Source organism: Cervus canadensis, chromosome 19 (genome assembly GCF_019320065.1).
Source record: "Cervus canadensis isolate Bull #8, Minnesota chromosome 19, ASM1932006v1, whole genome shotgun sequence".
Taxonomy (NCBI): Eukaryota; Metazoa; Chordata; class Mammalia; order Artiodactyla; family Cervidae; genus Cervus; species Cervus canadensis.
In genome coordinates this window covers 8104644-8125584 of record NC_057404.1, presented here as the reverse complement: position 1 = coordinate 8125584, position 20941 = coordinate 8104644, and the positions used below count along the sequence as shown (strand labels likewise).

General features: G+C 44.5%; 1 long non-coding RNA gene across 3 annotated transcripts; it reads right to left on the bottom strand.

Annotated features, from left to right (window-relative positions):
- Positions 1-1766: 1766 nt before the first annotated feature.
- LOC122422364 lies at positions 1767-18130 on the bottom strand. 3 transcript variants are annotated; one of them, XR_006263794.1, is made up of 5 exons: positions 17851-18130; positions 10493-10920; positions 4092-4294; positions 3315-3498; positions 1767-2090 (listed from the first exon to the last, which is right to left on the bottom strand). It is a non-coding gene; the product is annotated as an uncharacterized LOC122422364 (long non-coding RNA). The 3 variants fall into 3 exon arrangements; XR_006263792.1 differs by lacking the exon at positions 17851-18130 and having other exon boundaries at positions 10493-12799; XR_006263793.1 differs by lacking the exon at positions 17851-18130 and having other exon boundaries at positions 3452-3498; positions 10493-12799.
- Positions 18131-20941: the final 2811 nt, after the last annotated feature.

Sequence of the window (20941 nt, the reverse complement as noted above, 5' to 3'; positions counted from 1 at the left end):
GTTTGATCCCTGGTCCCGGAAGATTCCACAGGCCGTAAGGAATCTGTGCACCACAACTACAGAACGTAAGTTCTAGAGCCCGAGAACTGAAACTAGAGAGGAGCCCCCCTCTCTGCAACTCAGCAAAGCCCTGGAACGGTCAAAAAATAAATACAATTAAAAAAAAATACAAACGGTGTATTTAAAAAAAAAAATACGTTTATGCCCCTTTGAGTGCAATATCAGTGGTCATGGGGAGGGAGAGGGGCGTGAAAGAATATTTGATAGTTATAGGTCTACACAAAACACTGTATTCCTAAGGAATTTAAAAATTGGGGAGGGTTTAGAAAGTGGTGATGGCGGTGATGACGGTGTAGCTAAAGGATGGGACTTCCACTTGCCACTTCCAGGAGCTTGATTTTAGGGGTAGCTGGTAGTTATGGTAGAAGGAGCTCAGCCATCCCTTTGCCTGGAAAAGCTTGCGCTTGGCATCGTACTTGTGAAACACCCCTCCTGACCTCAGCACCTGGACTGAGTACCTTCCCTGAGCCAGGGCAGCACCCAGTACTTATCACCCTCGTGGGAGGGAGGCCACGCCTTTTTTCTCCCCTCTGTATCTCCTGGTCAGAGTTGGCATGCAATGAATATTTGTTTCGTCGATGAATGGATAAACACTCGATGGAACATGCATGAATGCACAAGCAAATGAATGAGAAAATGAATAAGAGAAGCAGAGAGACCTGTGAGTCTGGAACTGAGGATGATTCCTACGTGAGAGGTTCAGAGAGGCAGAGTCAGAACCTGGGATTTAACATCTGCTAGGGTTTGTCTCCCAACAGAAAGAATTAGCAGCAGCAGCAGCATTTTAGTATAGCCCAAGGATATAACTTAGTGTTCTGAGTCAGCAAGTCTTTCTTCTGAGACTGGGGAATCTCCTAGCTGACAAGATAAGCTCCAATGAAGCCAGAGGCGATGGAAAGTCACTTTTGGACAAAGTCACTCTGCAGCAGTTTAAATAAAACACAATACTACCAACACCTAGAATCCACAATCAGTATTTTCACATTCTCTCTGTAGCTCAGACTTCTAACACCTTGCGAAGCAGCGTATGGGCAGCCACTCAGGATGGCGGTGCTCTTGCTCTCTGCGTGTCCCCTGCTGGACCAGCCCTGCTTCAGCTCCGCTCACACTCGACTCACATGGCTATCCCATCCTCCTCATCACAGGGCTCCATCAGTGACTGCCCACGTGCTTGTCCCCTGCCCCAGCTGCTGGTTTCCCTGGTAACTGATGAGCCAACCTGACTTCAACGCCCCTGTAATGATAAACTCCCATAATGATAATGATAACTCCCAAACTTCCTCCCAGTAATGAAGCATGCTGCCACATCCTGCCTGCCGTCTGCTGTTCAGAGTCGAGTGTCACTCCGGGACTTTTGCTTTGGACACGTAGGAAAATATCCCTATCCAATAAATCATTGATGTCGCTGGGCTCCTTGGTCTTCCTGCTGGGCAATTACAAAGCTTGCAGGATGCAGCTCAATGAGTGGATATGATTACAGATCAGAAACCTGCACCTCGAAGAGGGTGGCTGACCTCCCTAAAGTCACACAACTGGAAAGTAGCAGAGTCAGGATTCAGTTCTGTTGGTTCCAGGATCCCCTGCAGCTATTTGGGACAACAGGGGCGATGAACCACTGGTGATGAAAGGGAAGGAAATCTACCTGTTGGTTAGGGAAACACTCACTGCTATAAAAGACTCTGAGATGTGTAATCGCTCCAGCAATCAAAGTTTATTTCTTCCTCGTGTACAATCTAAAGTTGCACAAAAGTCTGCTGAGCAGCTGGCTTTCCTCCAAGCAGGGATTCAGGAACCTACCCTCCTTCCATCATGTGGTTTCACCAGCTTTAATATGTGACTTCAAGCCGCCACATACGATCTGCATCAGGCCAGCAGTTGGGGAGAGAGCGCAGAGGTCTTCGGTCAGACTTGGAAGTGCACACATCACACCCAAGCACATTTCTTCAGCTAGAATTCAGTTACTTCACCGCCAATACTTAGCAACCAAGAAACTGCAAGGGAGGCTGGAAAATGTAGAACAGCTCTGCGCCCTGGAAGAAAGGGAAATGAATTTGGTCAAGTTGGGCAGTCCCCGCCACCACCCCTATCCTACAACAAGGAACATGAGATTCCAGGACAGAGCAAAAGCCCCGATGTGACCTTTGCTGGGGACATGAGTCCCCAGATGAGTTTGTAGGAAATCAAACCTTCAGCTGCACCTCAAGCTGCAAGCATGCCCAAAGCCCTTCTGTAATAAGCCTTGAATGTTTTATCCTCTTGTGTGGGAGAATACTCCCCTCCACCTTCAACCTTGCCAGTCTGAGCACCCCTAGACCCATGGCTAGAGGTGGGCACATGTCCTGAGTAGACCCAAGCATATTTTTTCATCCCCTAGGAATCAGGGGTCGGTTTAGGGAAGGTCATGTGATCCAAGGAGAGCCTGTTGGCCTCCTTCCCTAACCAGTTAAGAAGGCTCTCCTGTCCCTGGTTACAAGACCATAAGAAGAGAAGGTGGGGCAGTCTGGTGTCATGCCTGCAGCCTCGTGGAGACAGCTGGAACCATGAGGGAGCACGCGCAGAATGAAACTGGACAGCTTCAGTTTTTGGATCCTTAAGGCTATTCCTTCCCCACCATTTCTGTAGTTTAATTATATAACCCAATAGTTTCTCTCTTTGCTTCACTTAATTCAAGTTGCGTCTGTCAGTTGCAACTCAAAGAGTGACAACTTCATACATCCAACGTGCCAGAAGACATTCTAGAAGGTAGATAGGATGAACAGCAAGTCTTCTTGTGTCTAGTGCTAGCCATATTCATGTTCTCTTGCACACACACATACACACACACACGCTATGGGCTTGTGTCCCCCATACAAGATAAGCTGAAGACCAGCACTTCAGAACGTGAATTTATTTGTAAATAGGGCCTTTAATGGTCTTCCCTTGTGGCTTAGCTAGTAAAGAATCTGCCTGCAGTGCAAGAGACCTGGGTTTGATCCCTGAGTTGGGGAGATCCCCTGGAGAAGGGAAAGGCTACCCACTCCAGTATTATGGCCTGTAGAATTCCATGGACTCTATAGTCCATGGGGTTGCAGAGTCGGACACGACTGAGCAACTTTCACTTTCACTTTTCAGGGCCTTTAACAGAGGAGATCAAGTTAAAATGAGGTCACTAGATTCAGCCCTCATCTAACATGACTGGTGTCCGTATAAAAAGGGGAAACTTGAACATACACAGCGCAAGACAATGTGAAGAGACAGAGACACAGGGAACACACCACGTGATGAGGAAGGCAGAGACTGGGTGATGCTCCTGCAAGCCGAGGAATGCCCAAGACTGATGGCGAAGCACCAGCAGCTGAGAGAGGCACGGAACAGTTTCCCTCACAGCCCACAGATGGGACCCTGCAGACACCTTGATCTCAGACATCCGGACCTCCAGAACCGTGAAGCAAGGAGCACCTGTTTTTTTTTTTTTTTTAATTTTTTATTAGTTGGAGGCTAATTACTTCACAACATTTCAGTGGGTTTTGTCATACATTGATATGAATCAGCCATAGATTTACACGTATTCCCCATCCCGATCCCCCCTCCCACCTCCCTCTCCACCCGATTCCTCTGGGTCTTCCCAGTGCACCAGGCCCGAGCACTTGTCTCATGCATCCCACCTGGGCTGGGGATCTGTTTCACCATAGATAGTATACATGCTGTTCTTTTGAAATATCCCACCCTCACATTCTCCCACAGAGTTCAATAGTCTGTTCTGTATTTCTGTGTCTCTTTTTCTGTTTTGCATATAGGGTTATCGTTACCATCTTTCTAAATTTCCATATATATGCGTTAGTATGCTGTAATGTTCTTTATCTTTCTGGCTTACTTCACTCTGTATAAGGGGCTCCAGTTTCATCCATCTCATTAGGACTGGTTCAAATGAATTCTTTTTAACGGCTGAGTAATATTCCATGGTGTATATGTACCACAGCTTCCTTATCCATTCATCTGCTGATGGGCATCTAGGTTGCTTCCATGTCCTGGCTATTATAAACAGGGAGCACCTGTTTTTGAAGTCAGCCAGGGCATGGCTCTCTGCTATGGCATTCGTAGGAAACTAATGAACGTAGTTTTTTGGCAGGTAACTTGGTGACTCTGCCAGAGTTCTCTCTTCCAGGAAGAAAAGCATTATGTGTTATTCTTCGTCTCTGTAACCTCTCTGGAAAGGCCTTAAGGACTTCCATTTCTCCTTCTGTATTATATATTTCTATAGGAGAGAGGGAAAGAGAATAAGGAAAGTTAAAGCAATGTAAGATACAGATTCTTTGTTATTAATATTTCACACACGTGTGCATGCACCTGTGTGTGTGTGTGTGTGTGTTAGACCTAGAGGAGGAGGTTACCATAATGATAACAGCAATTGCCATTTATTGTCTACTTTATGTCGGATACGGTTCTTGGTCATTTTAAACATATTATCTCATTTACTTCTAGAAGAAAGTGAAATGTCTCTTGATGTCAGGTCAATTCAGACCTGAGTTTGAATCCTAGTTCTGCTGCTTATCAGGTATTAGGCCTTGGTCATGTAATTTAACCTCCATGAACCTTTTTTTTCAATGGAATAATAATTTCTACTTTGTGGAATTTCTGTAAGATTATGCAATAATATATATGTATAAATTGATTATCACCTTAATAAGTGGTAAATATTACTATTCATCTTCAGAATCACCCTATATGACAGGCATTTATAATTCCAATTTTATAGGTGAAGAAACTAAGTCCTATGTGCAAATAAGTGACAAAAACTAAATTAGACCAAGATCTGTCTGGTGGCTTCAAAGCCAACATCTTTCTACTATACCAGCCTTGAAAAGAAAATGATCCAAAAAGCAATAATTTGTCAATCCGGCACAGTTACATTGTAAGTGAATTTGAATTACACGTATCTGAAACTGTGATACAAGACACTTACAAGGTCTCATTTTGTGCTCAAAATGAGAAATCATACAAATCCTCAGAATTAAAAATCAACAGTTGCTCAATTTCAAAGCCTGTTCAGCCAAGTGAATTACAAACTGCCACTTTCATTCTAAAACAGAAATTCTGTCTTCATTTTGTCAGTATCTTGCAAACTACGCTGTTATGTCACAAGGCTCAAAACTTCATCAACTGATTTTGGTGACAGTTGTGTAGTTATTATGCATTTTTAAATAACCTATCACCATGTCATCAGAGTATTCATAATTGGTAATGCAGAAAGGCACCAAAAGCAACGCATTTATTCCCTTCTTAAGACATCATAAAAAGTGCTCACTTCGGCAACACATATGCTAGATGTCATAAAAAGGCTCTAAAGAAGACCCAACAGCCATTATGATATGCTATGCTTTCAATTTACCAAATTCATTTCTGCAGAATATCAGAGATCATCTAAAGAAATGAAAAGCACCGTTAAAAGGAAGTTACAGGCCAATGGGTGTTGATTTATGTGCTCTGGGAACATACTCTTCCATACTTTAGTTAGTGGAAAAATTTGCTTTGAATCACATAGGTTTTGAATAACACAAAGTCTTCAGGAATGCATCCATTGTATAAAATGAACCCACAGTGAAGATATCATCACCTTCTCCCAGGAGCTTGGATATCCCAATGCACTTGGTAGCTATATTTCTCATTTTGATTTACACTTTGAAAGTTGACTTCTACATCAGTCTCCAATGACTTTGATTATTATGAGTCACCTCTGGTGATACTGAGGAAAATCAATTTCCTGGTTTATAAGAGGTTGTTGCTATTTAATGCAACAGCTGAGTCCCTGGCATGCAACGGCATCCAGCTCACCTACCTGAACCCCAGTCTCATCTATTTCTATGCCAACTTGGGGCATAGAAATAGAGAGCCAGGGCCTTCTGTGAGGAGTGAATCTTGCACGTGGTGTGTAGCTTATAATAGCAGCTTTCATTTATTATTGTCTCTTGTGTGTCAGATACAACCCTAGGTACTTCACATGTGCTATCTCATTTTATTGACCTAACAATCCATGTGTATAGACAAGGGAGAAAACTAAGGCATAGAAATGTTGAATAACGGGTCCAGGTTATTAGGAAGTGGCAGACATGGTTGTTTCAGTGTTTGCATTTTAGTTTTAAATACGTCCATGTATACACTGTGATGTGTGTGATATCTGGTTAAGCAACAACCCCAGTGTCTAGTCTGATGAATAATCAGCAGTTCATGGGGTAGTGGCAGCATCCTCACGAGGAAGCCTGAGCTCCCGGTTACCATACCCCCTTCAGGTATGTGTATCTTGATCGATATCTGATGCATTGCGAGTCAGCATAGCAGCAGTCAGAAACGGGTTTCCATCTGTGATCACAGTGGCTTCTTCACCAGCATGATGGATTTTAGACACAGGATCTGATTGGAGCAATTAAAGGTATTTAAAACATGTGACTCAGCTAAAATATTTTAGAAAAATTCTCCACAATTGCACAAATGAAATCTATGGACCCTTGACATCTGTAGCTTTCACCCTTAAGGATTCACTCTAACTGGCTCCATTGTACAGCCCTGAATTCAGAGGAAGCTGGCTCACTCTCCAGTCACTACCCGTTCTCTAGGGAAGAACCCCTGAGTCTGGATGTTTGCAGAGTCTGCTCTGGATGACTCATGTGCCATTCAATGTATCATGTGAGGTGATGGGTAAAGCACCTATGATGGGACAGACAGCTGGGGCTTCCCTCCAGCTAAAGAACAATTTACAGAAACAGTTCTGTACTGGACAATAAATGTTCGCTTAATAAGCAGTCAGCCGATGGGGCGGAATTATAATCCGGTAAGCGATATTGTGAGGAACAGAGTTATTTACCCTCACTTCAAACCTGCTGTGACTATAGCAGGAACCAAATAGACTCACGTTAGTTTCATCATTGGTATTGAACCCAGAGGGCTTCCCTGGTGCCTCAGCAGTAAAGAATTCGCCTGTAGTGAAGGATAGGCGGGTTTGATCCCTGGGTCAGAAAGGCCCCCTGGAGGCGGAATAGCAACCCACTCCAGTGTTCTTGCCTGGGAAATCCCATGGACAGAGGAGCCTAGTGGGCTACAGTCCACGGGATCGCGAGTCAGACACGACTAAGCAACTAAACCACCACCACTGAACCCAGCACGGGCTTCAGGGGCAGAACTCTCAACCACTAGGCTAGAGTCAGACAAAAACTCCATGGCATCAACCTTTGAAACCATGAGTAGATAAAACAAGAGAGTCACCCAAGATTCTGAGAAATAATCATGTACAGCTGACTTCCAACAGGGCCATACGCCAAGATGCCGGTCTCTGCCAGGAAGGACTGGAATGATTGAGGGGAAAAGAGACCAGTCGGCTCTCCGGTTCTCCTACAGTCCCCACTGCACCGGCCTCTTTGGGCCAGTATATCAGAGATCGCCATCAACGTTGACTTTGGAACCAACGGACCTGGGCTAACCCCAGCTGAGATGTTATCAAAAGGAAGTTGGACTGGATGCTTGCTATTAAACCTTGGGTACTTCTTGGGAAGTACTGATATATTTTGAAAATCAGAACACTGCTCGCTTCAGGAAGCCTTTGCATTTATGGGAAGGGAGGGGAATTTGTTCCCTAATGAGGGTCTTGTTTACCAGCTGCCCTGCCTTGATCCCTGCCCTCATCTTCCTCATCGTCCAGGTCTGGGTTCGGTCTCTTGTACTTCCTGCCTTGCCTGGTTCTCCCCCGCAGCCCCAATGTACCGGGTCTTGACTAGATTTTGAACAGAATTGCTTTACTTCTGGTTTGGTTAGCGGTTTATAGAGAAAACTACCAAGTCATCCAAAACTCTGCTTCACCGCAGAGCATCTATAATAGTCACCTCGACACAACTGTTGTGAAAAACCCACAGGACGCAGCGCTCAGACTGCAGTCCTGGCAGCCTAGGTTTCTGGTGATCAATTTCCCTGTCTTGCAGGTCCCCGGCCCCAGGAAACTGGCATCAATTCCCCCTCGTGGATTTGGGGAAGTTCTGTGGCATAGAGTGACAACTGCTTTTCTTCTAAGGTGTTTAGCAAGCATGTCATATACCCACATACATATAAATCAGATTAAAGATTTACCAGCTTAAATCAGTGTAAACCAAAATCACTAATAATCATCATTATAGATGTTTTTAAAACTATGAAAGCCCTATACAATCACCTTCCATCTAAATAATCACTCTGGGAACTACATGGTCACCTGCTGTATTTTCTGAGGAGAAATCTATTAAACAAATAGATATAAGGATAAAACCCAATTATAACATCATTTTAATTAAAACACAAAATTAAATGCTACATTTATTTTGATCAGTTGTAAGGATGATCGCACTGATTATTTTTATGGAAAACAGTTGCTAATTAATAAATGCCAGAGAGAGAGAGAAAAGAATAATGAATAGTGAATTCATTATTCAAACTGCCCTAGAGTCCTGGATTTAATCTGGTCCTAAAACCATTCATTTTGGGCTGTGCCTTTTAAGGCTGAAGTTTTTTCACTGTCACTCAAGGCAAAAACAGAAGCCTCCTTAAATTATGTTAGAAACAGATCAGCTCCCCGATAACATACACTCCACCAGAGACAGAAAGGAAGGAAAGAATAAGTCCAGAGGTAAATTAACCCCTGATGTACGGCGTCAGGCTTTACCCCCAAGCTCCAACGCACTGATGCCCTAAAAATTCCACCAAAGACTGCACGGTCTGTTGATTCTCGGGGAGGCTGGGGATGGGGAAGGAGAAATCCCTAGGCTCTTAAACAAATACAACCACATTTAAATGACCCCCTTTAAAAACACAGCCTTTCTTTTTCAAAGCAGTTTTAGGTTCACAGCAAAATCAAGTGAGAAGAAAAAGAAACTGAATGGAAAGTAGAGAGATTTCCCCTGAACCCTCTGTCCCCAGGTAAGCACAGGCTCCCCCACATCCGCACCAGGGTGGTACATTTGTTGCGATCAATGAACCAACATTTTTTTTTTTACTTGTTTTATTTTTAATATGCTGGTTGCAATACTAGACTTTTGAGATTTCTAAAATTTATTTCTAAAATTATTTCCTTTTTTTTTTCACATTTATTTTTATTAGTTGGAGGCTAATTACTTCACAACATTGCAGTGGGTTTTGTCATACATTGACATGAATCAGCCATAGATTTACACGTATTCCCCATCCCGATCCCCCCTCCCACCTCCCTCTCCACCCGATTCCTCTGGGTCTTCCCAGTGCACCAGGCCCGAGCACTTGTCTCATGCATCCCACCTGGGCTGGTGATCTGTTTCACCATAGATAATATACATGCTGTTCTCTCGAAACATCCCACCCTCGCCTTCTCCCACAGAGTCCAAAAGTCTGTTCTGTATTTCTGTGTCTCTTTTTCTGTTTTGCATATAGGTGAACCAACATTGATACATCATTATCACCCAAAGTCCACAGTCTACATCAGCGTTCACTTGTAGTGTGATACATTCTGTGGGTCTGGACAAATGTAAAACAACATGTATCCATCATTAGAGTATCATATAGAATAATTTCCGTGCCTCAAAAACCCCCATCCTCTGTCTATTCATGCCCTCCTCCCTAACCCCTGGCCAACACTGATATTTTGTACTGTCTCCATAGTTTCACCTTTTTCAGAATGTCATATTAGTTGGAATATTACAACCTATAGACTTCTAAGGTGGGCTTGTTTGACTTTGTAATATGTATTTAAGTTTCCTCCATGGCTTGATAGGATCCTGATCTTTAAAATAATCTTTTCTACTACACTATAGTAGGTACTTATAGATCTTTATGCCTTAAAACTTTAGAGGAACACTATACAGTTCTGCTCTTTTCCTGGGATAGCCCTTCTCTTTTCTACCATCTAGGCAGGTCCAGGGATCTAAAAGAACTCATGGCCAAGCACTTATTAATGTACTTAGTGTCTATCACTGACCACTGTTCCAATCACATGGCTGTTGAACAAGTGTACCCAACACTTAGTGATGCGGTAAAAACATTTATTATGCTCAAAGAATCTGTGGGTCAAGAATTTGGATAGAGTACCCCAAAGACACCTTGTCTCTGCCCCTCAATGTTGTAAGCCTCAGCTAGAGGACTTGAAGGCTGGAGGCTGGAATCATCTGAAGGCTCGTCTGTCTAGCACTTGAAGTTGGCTGTCAGCTGGTGGCATCACTGGCAAAAACATGAATCACCTTTGAGTGGCAGGGACTTTACCAGATCCTAGGAATTTATAGTGAAAAACCATGGTTTCTGACTGCAGGACATGAGGAATGATACCAGTGACCAGGTGAACTGACAATACCACTAATGTTTTAGGTTCTAGGGGAGAACTTAAACCGAGGTGCTTCAGAAAAGCATCAAACTGGGAGCTCACAAAAGGTGTCTCAGGGAAACTGCTGCAGAAGCTTATGCAAAATCTCACCTGAGTCTGTGAAAATACAGATGTAGCTCCGTGGGATCTGACTTCAACCCAGGCCTCAGGGCTACTTCCTAGAGCCACTAGCACAGAACCTGTGGTCACACACCACCCTCCTGGGTCATCACAAGTCTTTCCTAGTCTCCTTGAGAAAGATACGATGCTGGCAGAAAACTCCCACACCTTCTTCAAGGTGGCAGCGTGGACCAAACCAGGGCAGAGGCGGCAGCTCTGATCTCTGGGGTTACCTGGAACAGTTGACAGAGTCAGTAGGTCATAGAAATGGTCCTGTCAGAATTAATTGCTCCACCAGCTTATTCTGAAAATGGTCTGAGGTCAAAGATGGCGGAATCAGACACGGGCTAATGGCTCGATTCATCACTCTCTTCCCCCTCCTCCTCCAGGCCAGGTTTCCAAGAGGACTCAGGAGACCCCTGTTTGAAAATGATCAAGTTTGTCATCTTCATTTTACAGAAAGGAAACTGAGAACCAGAGAGATACAAGGGACTCGTGGTAGATGACTCACACCCAAGGCTAGTTTGGGTTTTTATTTTTTTACAGTAGGCAAAGCACTAGAAAATATTCCTTTGAAATGTGTGAGCAAGTGTCCAATGTGCAGTGGGGTCTGAAGGGGATTATCAGTCAGTCACTTCCCTAATTGACCTCACATTTGGAGAAGGGAAAGGCTACCCACTCCAGTATTCTGGCCTGGAGAATTCTATGGACTGTATAGTCCGTGGGGTCGCAAAGAGTAGGACATGACTGAGCAACTTTCACTCACTCACTTGGGTGAGATACTGCAGATGGCTACAGAGGTGGCTGTCCCTCCTCTCCTTAAATGCTACCACCCCACATGGCTGAGGAAGCCAGTCCTTCCCCCCGTCAACCCCCTCCAACCCCCCACTTCCCCCTCTCTCTGCCCTGAAGTACACTCGGTTCCCTCAGGGCTGAGAGAGGCGACTGGGGCTGAATGAATGATATAGCCTTTTAATTTGCTTTTAATTATCATGGCCTGGTAACCCTTCCAAAGACCCTTCACGGAGAGTAGTTTTATTTTTCTACTTATTAACCTCATTCACTAGACTGGAAAAAAGAATTCCCATCCCTCAAAGCCTCTCACTTTCATTCTTCTAATTCTTTTTTTTTTCAGCACCAGGAAAGTAATGTGTATAAAGCCGGAGCCAAGTAGATTGTGGCTTCAAACACAAGCCTGTTCGGAGCAGAAGCCCGTGGGATTGCTGCGTTTCAGCCTCAGGGGACAGCCGCAGTGGCCTCAGTCTGTGAAAGGGAGGGGCCTGAATGGCCCTTTGATTCAGCCCAGATCTGGGGGTGGAGGGTGGGGAAGGAGCAGGCCTGTCATTTGACACACTCTGTTGGGCTTGGCCCTGGGCCTTTCCCTTTTCAGGCCTCCCTGGAGCCTGCAGGCCTCTCTGAGGATGCCCCTACGCAGCTAGTTGCTGCCATGCCAGAAATTCCTGGGCCCTCGGAAAGTATACCGGCCACCCCAAGGCCTCGGCGAATTCCACTAGCTTTGAGAATGCTGCTCTTCATAGCGTTCCTCCTCCTAGCGTTTCCAGATACACACACACACACACAGAAACACACGCACAGAGAGATATACACACAGCCGCCCACAGCCGCACACAGCCCCACACCTTGTCCTGCTTTAATAGGGCATTAACCATATGCTTGCTAGTTGATGTTTGAAGTATGTGTTGTCCTTGCTTGCACGGGAAACCGAAGAGTTTCCCACGAGTTAACTAGAAAATTATTAGAGCTGATGAAAGAGCTTAACAACGATAAGAGACAAATATAGTTACATAGTTATATATATATAGCTATAAATATAGTTATAACCACAACAAATATAGGTTTGGTTATAGCTTTGGATATTGGATGAGTTTGAACTCTGGCTTCACCACTTAGGATCTTAGACCGTTTACTTAACCTCTCTGCTCTTCAGTTCCCTCATCTATAAAAGGTTATAATAATAAAACTTGCTTCACAGAGTCATCGGGAGACTGAGTGCATTCCATACATACAAAATGCCTTGAGCAGTGTCTGGCTCATAGTGAGGACTATGTGAACGTTAGCTATTATGGTGAAAGTCACTGGCTTTGAGATCAGTATACAAAAATTGTTTATATGCAACACATGGCAGCAAATTTTGATGATATCAAGATATTATTTTTAAAAGATTGCATTTATATCATTTTAACAAGCATAAAATAAGGTGTATGGTTTTGTGAGTGCTGAGTCCCTTCAGTCGTGTCCAACTCTCTGTGACTCCATGGACCACACCCTGCCAGGCTCCTCTGTCCATTGGATTCTCCAGGCAAGAGTACTGGAGTGGGTTGCCCTTTCCTACTCCAGGGGATCTTCCCAGTCCAAGGATCGAACCCAGGCCTCTTCTGTGTCCTGCCTTAGCAGGCGTGTTCTTTATCACTGGCACCACCCGAGACACCATGTATAGTTATAAATCTAACTAACAATGGCATGCTTTAAGAAGAAACTTATATAATCTTATAGAATGTAATTAAAGATGACCCACATACGTGAAGAGGAAGATTTCTTATCTAAGACCTTTTTTTCTTCCCCATATTAATCTTTAATTCAAAGAAATTCCAAACAAAATGTTGACGGGTTACTTTTAGAGTGTATATATATGGAATTGTACAAGCTGATTCTATTAATAAATGAAGATTAAAGACCAAATAATTGAGAAGTAGAGTATTAGCAGAGGCTGACAATAGAATATAGAAAGGGAAAAGAGTCCAGAAAGACTCCTGCATTTATGGAAACTTGATACATGGAAAAAGTGGTTTTACAGATCAGTTGGGATAGGATGAATTATTCAAAAAACAATGCTAGGGCAATTGGTTAGCCATTAACAAAAACTCAGTTGGATCCCTGCCTTACCCAGAGTCTGGACTAAAGACTTAAGCGTGAAAAACAAAATAAAGAAGACTATGGAGTTCTCGGGTCAAAGAAAAATTTCTTTTCTGTTTTCTCTTTCAGTTTTATTGAAACATAATTGATACATAGCAAGGAAGAATTTCTTAAACAAGACTTGGAAAGCACAAATCATAAAGGAAAATGAATATATCTGGGTTAAAATTAATTTCTGTTGATATTGTATTATTTTCTGGTTAACCAAGGTAGGTTAATGGTCCTGCCTTTACACTCTTTCCTAGTAATAGAATAATACAAACACATTGGTGCCCTTTCTGTGGTGGCTTTTCATTGCCTGCCTTCAAGTAGGTAGAATGCACATGTCCACACGACTGGGTTTGATCTTGACCACGTGATTTGCTTTGGCCAAGAGAATCACATAGATGATGCTCAACCAGAGATGTTAAATGCACTGGTGTGATTTACCTTGCCCACTATCATTTATCAGAAGAAGAATATGCCATGAATAGCTTCTGGTGTCTTCAAGCGAGAGGTACATGGAACAGACCTAACCAGACCTGAAGTCTAAAGCAGAGCCATCCTGGCCTACCAACATGTTGAACTGTGGGTTAGGAAAATAAAATCCTGTTGCTACAAACCATTGAGATTTTGAGGGTGATATTTTTATACAGCATTATTTTAGCAATAGCTGAGTAGCACATTAACTTAATTAAAAGAAAAAAAATTATTTTGGAAGGATATTGGGGGTTCACAGAATCAATAGCAGAATGGAGGCTTGGAAATAGGCAGGAATTAGGATACTTCTGGAGGACAGGATTCAAAGGCCAGCAGGAAGTCTAAAAGCAGGTTCTAGAAAGCTGGGGTGAAATAGAATTCTTTCCTGTTTCTTTGATCCTCCCGTCAAGATTCAAATACCAGGTAGAGAGCATATACCTGTCCTAGCCTGGGCCATCTCTCTGCCCATTAATGAAGGAGTGCTGGAATCTTGGTCACTGTCTCCCAGACACATCCAGTGGGAAGAAAGAATGCCCAAAAGGAAATCATGTGCTTTTTTTTTTTTTTTTGCCACAGTGCCTGACTTGTGGGATCTTAGTTCCTTGACCAAGGATGGAACCCATTCCCCCTGCATTGGAAGCACAGAGTCACAACCACAGGACCACTAGGCAAGTCTGTAAATGATGTCCTTTTGAAAAGAGGGGTTTGAAACTGGGCAGCCAGAAACAAGAAATGGCCATGACTCATACTGACCAAGCAACCTTCTGGTTATGCTATTTCTTCCACTGAGGCAGGGCCTGCAGCAGAGAATACTCACCGCTTATACTTACTTTGTCCCTCGGACTGCAAGGAGACCAAACCATTCATCCTAAAGGAAATCAAACCTGAATATTCATGGGAAGGACGGATGCCGAAGCTGAAGCTCCAATACTTTGGTCACCCGATGCCAAGAGCCAACTCACTGGAAAAGACTCTGATGCTGGGAAAGATTGAAAGCAGGAGGAGAAGGGGGCAACAGAGGATGAGATGGTTGGATGGCATCACTGACTCAATGGACATAAATCAGTGTTGAGCAAACTCTGGGAGATAATGAAGGACGGGGAAGCCATGCTATGGTCCACGGGGTCACAAACAGTCAGACATGACTTAGTGACTGAAGGACAACAATACTCACCTGTCGATAATGAGATTTTTCACAGTGAACTCATGCCTGGTCTTGAGAAAAGGCTGTCCATTCCTTGCCAGAACTGTGTTCCTGTGTCTGTGTAGGACCTCTGCATTCCAAGTGACTTAATCAAGGTAATGCTTCCTGGGGGGAGGGTCACTTAGCCACTAGCTGGCCTCCTGGATGTCTCCACTGAGGCCACAATTTTCCAACAGAAGAGACTGGAGAAATAGACTAGACAGGAAGGGTGGAGCAGGAAGCAGGTTGGTTGGTTTTAGATTTTACTTTGAAAACCTAGATATCAGAACAGGCTTTAGCTCACATAACCAGCTGGGCATAATTGGACTAATTTTGTGTTGGGGAAGAACTCAAACAGAATTTTGTTTCAGGAGAGTTATTCTTTCCAGGCTGTATGGGTGGGAGAAGAGAAGGGAGCAAAGGACATGGGGTCTCTGTCTCCTTAGTGCAGCTTTTCAAGCTAGAAGTGTAACCATGCGGAACTTCTTGGAAATCAGTTTCCAGCTCCCCAGAAGTCTCCTCTCCGACACCAGGTCAAGCCCTATTCTGCCAATCATCAGAGACCAGATGAAATCAGCTGTGTTCATGACTGCCTGGGATGGCATCAGTGAAGGACTGGTGGTGTTTCTACATTAGGAGCTCTCAGGCTGTGAGCCATGAATCCTCTGGAAAGCCTTGGAGCTGTTGCAAGAGGCTCCAAATATATAAACATCCCAACCACAGTCTGAGGCTCGGTAGATAACATATCATCTGTGTCTGCACTACTCTTCCCTAAATGTATGAAGAAGTGCTTGGATTTAATTCAATGCAAATTCACTTTCAAGAGTTACTAGAGTCATAAGTTTCTTGTTAGTATAGACTTTCCTCAACCAATAAGTATCACTGCCAGGTAGGTCTTCAAACTAAATATAGCTCCTGTCTCATGGATGGTGACTGCAGCCATAAAATTGACAGACACTTGCTCCTTGGAAGAAAAGCTATGACCAACCTGCTGATGTGCTCAGTCATGGCCAACTCTTTGTGACCCCATACTGTAGCCTGCTAGGTTCCTCTGTCCATGAAGTTTCCCAGGCAAGAATACTGAAGTGGGTTGCCATTTCCTTCTCCAGGATGACCAACCTAGGTAGTATATTAAAAAGCAGAGACATTACTTTGCCAACAAAGGTCCGTCTAGTCAAAGCTGTGGTTTTTCCAGTAATCATGTATGGATGTGAGAGTTGGACTATTGAGAAAGCTGAGCACTGAAGAATTGATGCTTTTGAACTGTGCTGTTGGAGAAGACTCTTGAGAGTCCCTTGGACTGCAAGGAGATCCAACCAGTCAATCCTAAAGGAAATCATTCTGAATATTCACTGTAAGGACTGAGGCTAAAGCTGAAGCTCCAATACTTTGACCACCTGATGCCAAGAACTGACTCATTGGAAAAGACACTGATGCTGGGAAAGATTGAAGGCAGGAGGAGAAGGGGACGACAGAGAATGAGATGGTTAGAAGGGATCCCCGACTAGATGGACATGAGTTTGAGCAAACTCCAGGAGTTGGTGATGGACAGGGAAGCCTGGAGTGCTGCAGTCTATGGGGTTGCAAAGAGTCAGACGTGGCTGAGCGACTAAACCTAACGGTCTCACTGAATTGATGTGAGGTTTAATTGATTAGCACATGCAGGCTCTTAGTTCTTGAAACAGACTAAAAGTTCAGCAAATACAAACAATTATTTAAAGCAAGCTTCGTGCTTAAAAGGGGGAAACTACTCATTTTTTATGATATCTAGAATCATTTTTGTGCCACTGAGTTGTAAAGCTTTATGAATTGTATCATAAATCTTGTGAAGAGGAAAGAAATACTTAGAGATCTGTTGATCCTGCTGCTTCTAATGCAGAAAATCGCTGTGCCTATAAACCGTTCTCAACTCTGGTAGAAGGCATCCTTGGAAAAGAGCCCGTATCTCTTTGATTGACAGCCTGGCGGAGACAGGCCGAACCCAGAGCCCTCTGGACTCTAGTACAGCGTTCATCTGTTTCCTCCAGGGATGAACAATTAACTGCTGGCGTGGAAAATTCCATGGACAGAGGAGCCTGGCGGCCTACAGCCCAAGGGGTCGCAAAGAGTCAGACACTGAACGACTGAGCACGCTTGCACATTCAGTGAACAGCAGCTGGCTCAGCGGAAAACACAACCGCTACTACTACGGTAACCACAAGATGTCGCTGTGACCCAAAATTTCACACCAGGTCTACCCCCGCACCCCCCGCCCCTCCACCCCTCCACCCCCCCACCCCCAGGGGCGGAGGGCAAGACCTCCCTTCATTTTCAAAGCTTTCTTTCCCAGTGCTTCCCAAACCCTACCGAGCAAACTGAATCAGCCGAGGTCTTGTTAAAATGCATGTTCTAATTCAATAGGCCTGGGATGGAGCCTGAAATCCTGCATTGCTAACAAGCTTTCAGGTGATGCCGAGGCTGGAGCTTTCAGCATTTCTGCATTGTGGTTTTGATGTGGCCTGGGAGTAGGAATTAAGTAGACCCGAAAAGCGGGCCCCATTCTACTCCTTGCCTTTCAGAGGTAGTGGAGAGGAAGAAGAAATCAAAATGAGAAACAGCAAAAGAAAAAGAGGGCAGCTTTCTTTTAACGTGCCAGTCTCCCGAGCCTCCTGCAGTTCGTGCTCAGAAGAGTGAGGACGTGGCAGGTGCCCCCGCCAAGGTGAGCGGTAAAGAAGGTCAGAGGGTTTTCCCAAAACGTCCTTTCTCTGACACGAGGGCTCATTAAAGAACTTACCGCAGAACTTCGTGTTTCCCTTGGTGTTTTACACATTCAGTGGCCAGATGCTTCAGCACACACTCCATAGCTCCCCGCAAAAGCCGAGTTTCCAATAGAGTTCATATAAATGGGTTGGGGGAAGCCAGCCTGAGCAATGAAGCGGGGGACTAGCCGGAAGAGACGCCCGGCCGATGGTGTTGCTCTAGCATGCACAATGGGATCTATTTTAATAACATGAACTTCTGCTTTCTGCCTCCGGAAAGGCCCCGCGGGGAGCAATCGGCGAAGTGAAACTGCTTCTAACCCGACTTCTCTGGGGCCCTGGCTTCAAGGTTAGATGCATGCTGCAAAATGAGAAGTTACTGTGCCTCTGAGTTGCTGTTTTACTTGACCTCTTTTTTTTTTTTTTTTTAATCTGGCTTGGTTTTTCGTTTTTAGTGATCTTCGCTTATCATTTGTGTCCTTTTCTGGCCTGAAGCCCCCAAAGTCCTTTGGTTTTAAGACGGAGATTTCAAAATGGAAAACAGAGGGCTGTCTATTGAGTTTTGATCTGTTGTATCAGTTCAGTGTAAAGCTTGGCCAGCTTTTTGCTTGTGAAGTCCCAAGAAGATGTTGGCTCTAAGTTCTTTTCTAAGATTCTGGAGTTAATTTACCCCCTCCATCCTCTCCTGAGCCTCCTTAGGGGGCAAACCTGCCCATCCAGTGGGCATAAAATATGCAGCAGGCTGGGCTTCCCTGGTAGCTCAGATGGTTTAGAATCTGCCTGCAATGCAGGAGACCCCGGTTTGATTTCTGAGTGGAAAAGATCCCCTGGAGAAGGGATAGGCTACCTACTCCTGTGTTCTTGGGTTTCCCGGATGGCTCAGCCGGTAAAGCATCCTCCCGCAAAGCAGGAGGCTCGATTCCTGGGTGGGGAAGACCCCCTGGAGGAGGGCATGGCAGCCCACTCCCGTATTCTTGCCTGGAGAATCCCATGGACAGAGGAGCCTGGCAGTCCATGGGGTTGCAAAGAGTCAGGCACGGCTGAGCGGCTAAGCACAGCAGATGCTGAAGGGTGTCCTGCTGCTGCTGCTGCTAAGTCACTCAGTCGTGTCCGACTCTGTGCGACCCCATAGACGGCAGCCCACCAGGCTCCCCCGTCCCTGGGATTCTCCAGGCAAGAACCCTGGAGTGGGTTGCCATTGCCTTCTCCAATGCATGAAAGGAAAAGTGAAAGTGAAGTTGTTCAGTCGTGGCCAACTCTTAGCGACCCCATGAACTGCAGCCTACCAGGCTCCTCCGTCCATGGGATTTTTCCCAAACCCAAACTGGGAAGAGAAGTTGGGCTGTTTGGGTGATGTTCACTCTTCTGTTTGTAGGCATAAGTTGATATGCATAAGTAGGGGGTTGTGTTTTGGGGGATCCCCAAGGAGGGGTGGGAAGGAGTACAGATAGTGGAAAGGATAGGGTGCCGTTTCATACTCCTTGCCCCCCAGACTGGTTTGGAGCTCCCAGGAAGGATAGGAGTGAGTGCTGAACAAAGGGATTTCCTTAGAGACTGGGTGAAACTCTGGATCCCAGCACAGAAGCTTTGAAATGCTGAGACGTTAACACCCAGTTTTGAGGAAAGAGGTTTCGTTGTTGTTTTTAATCTTATCTAGCAGATGTAGTTCAACTATTTGTTTTGATTATATAAACCACATACTTGCCTTGGGGGAGCTGATTTCTGGAACTTTTTTTAAAGGATACAATGTTTTAAAATTCTAATTCGAACTTGCTATAGAAATTGTAAAGGCTAAGAAAAAAAGGCACAAGTTTATGGTATTTGCCCAGTTAAGAATCCTGAAACAATCATGTACAAAAACTGGGAAAGGAAACAGCAAAGGAGCAAAGTTTATTTTTGCCCAATAGGCTAATGAGTCACAATTTCACCTTCATAATTTATTATTTTAAGCATCAGAAGATTTTTTTTCTTCACTTTCACTTTGCAGGAAAATATTATAGAAAAGAAGCCAAAAGAATATTTGACATTTTTAAGTGGGGCAGAAATTTAAATTTTTTGTTATCATTATTTTGATTACACATACTTCTGGTACTATTTTTATTGGAATGAATACGTGATGTTTTCCTCTTTCCTTGTTGCTCAGTAGCCCAGTCGTGTCTGACTCTTTGCGGCCCCATGGACTGCAGCACACCAGGCCTCCCTGTCCCTCGCCGTCTCTCAGAGTTTGCCCAAGTTCATGTTCATTGCATTGATGCTGTCCAGCCGTCTCATCCTCTGACTCCCTCTTCTCCTTCTGCCCTTGATCTTTCCCAGCATCAGGGACTTTTCCATGAGTCTTCCGTGTGCATCAGATGACCAAAGGAGCTTCAGCATCAGTCCTTCCAGTGAATATTCAGGGTTGATCTCCCTGAAGATTGACTGGTTTGATCTCCTTGCTGTCCAAGCGACTTTCAAGAGTCTTCTCCAGCACTACACTTCGAAGGCATCAATTCTTTGGCATTCTGCCTTCTTTACAGTCCAGCTTTCACAACCTTACATGACCTCTGAGAAGACCATAGTCTTGACTATATGGACCTTTGTCGGCAGAGTAGGATCTCTGTCTAGGTTTGTCATGCCTTTCCTGCCAAGAAGCTGTCGTCTTCTGATTTCATGGCTGCAGTCACGGCCCGCTGTGATTTTGGGGCCCAAGAGGAGGAAGCCTGTCACTCCTTCCACCTTTTCCCCTTCTATTTGCCGCGCAGTGATGGGGCCAGATGCCCTGCTCTTAGTTTTTTTAATATTTAGGCTTAAGCCAGCTCTTTCACGCTCCTCCTTCACCCTCATCAAGAAGCTCTTTAGTTCCTCTTTGCTTTCTGCCATTAGAGTGGTATCATCTGCATGTCTGAGGTTGTTGATGTTTCTCCCACCCATCTTGATTCCAGCTTGCAACTCATCCAGCCCGGCATTTCTCATGACGTGCTCAGCGTATAGGTTAAACAAATAAGGTGACGGTAGACAGCCCTGTCATACTCCTTTCTAGATCTTGAACCAATCAGTTGTTCCATACAGGGATCTCACTGTTTCTTCTTGACCCGCATACAGGTTTTTCAGGAGACAGGTAAGAGCTTTCCACAGTTTGTCATGATC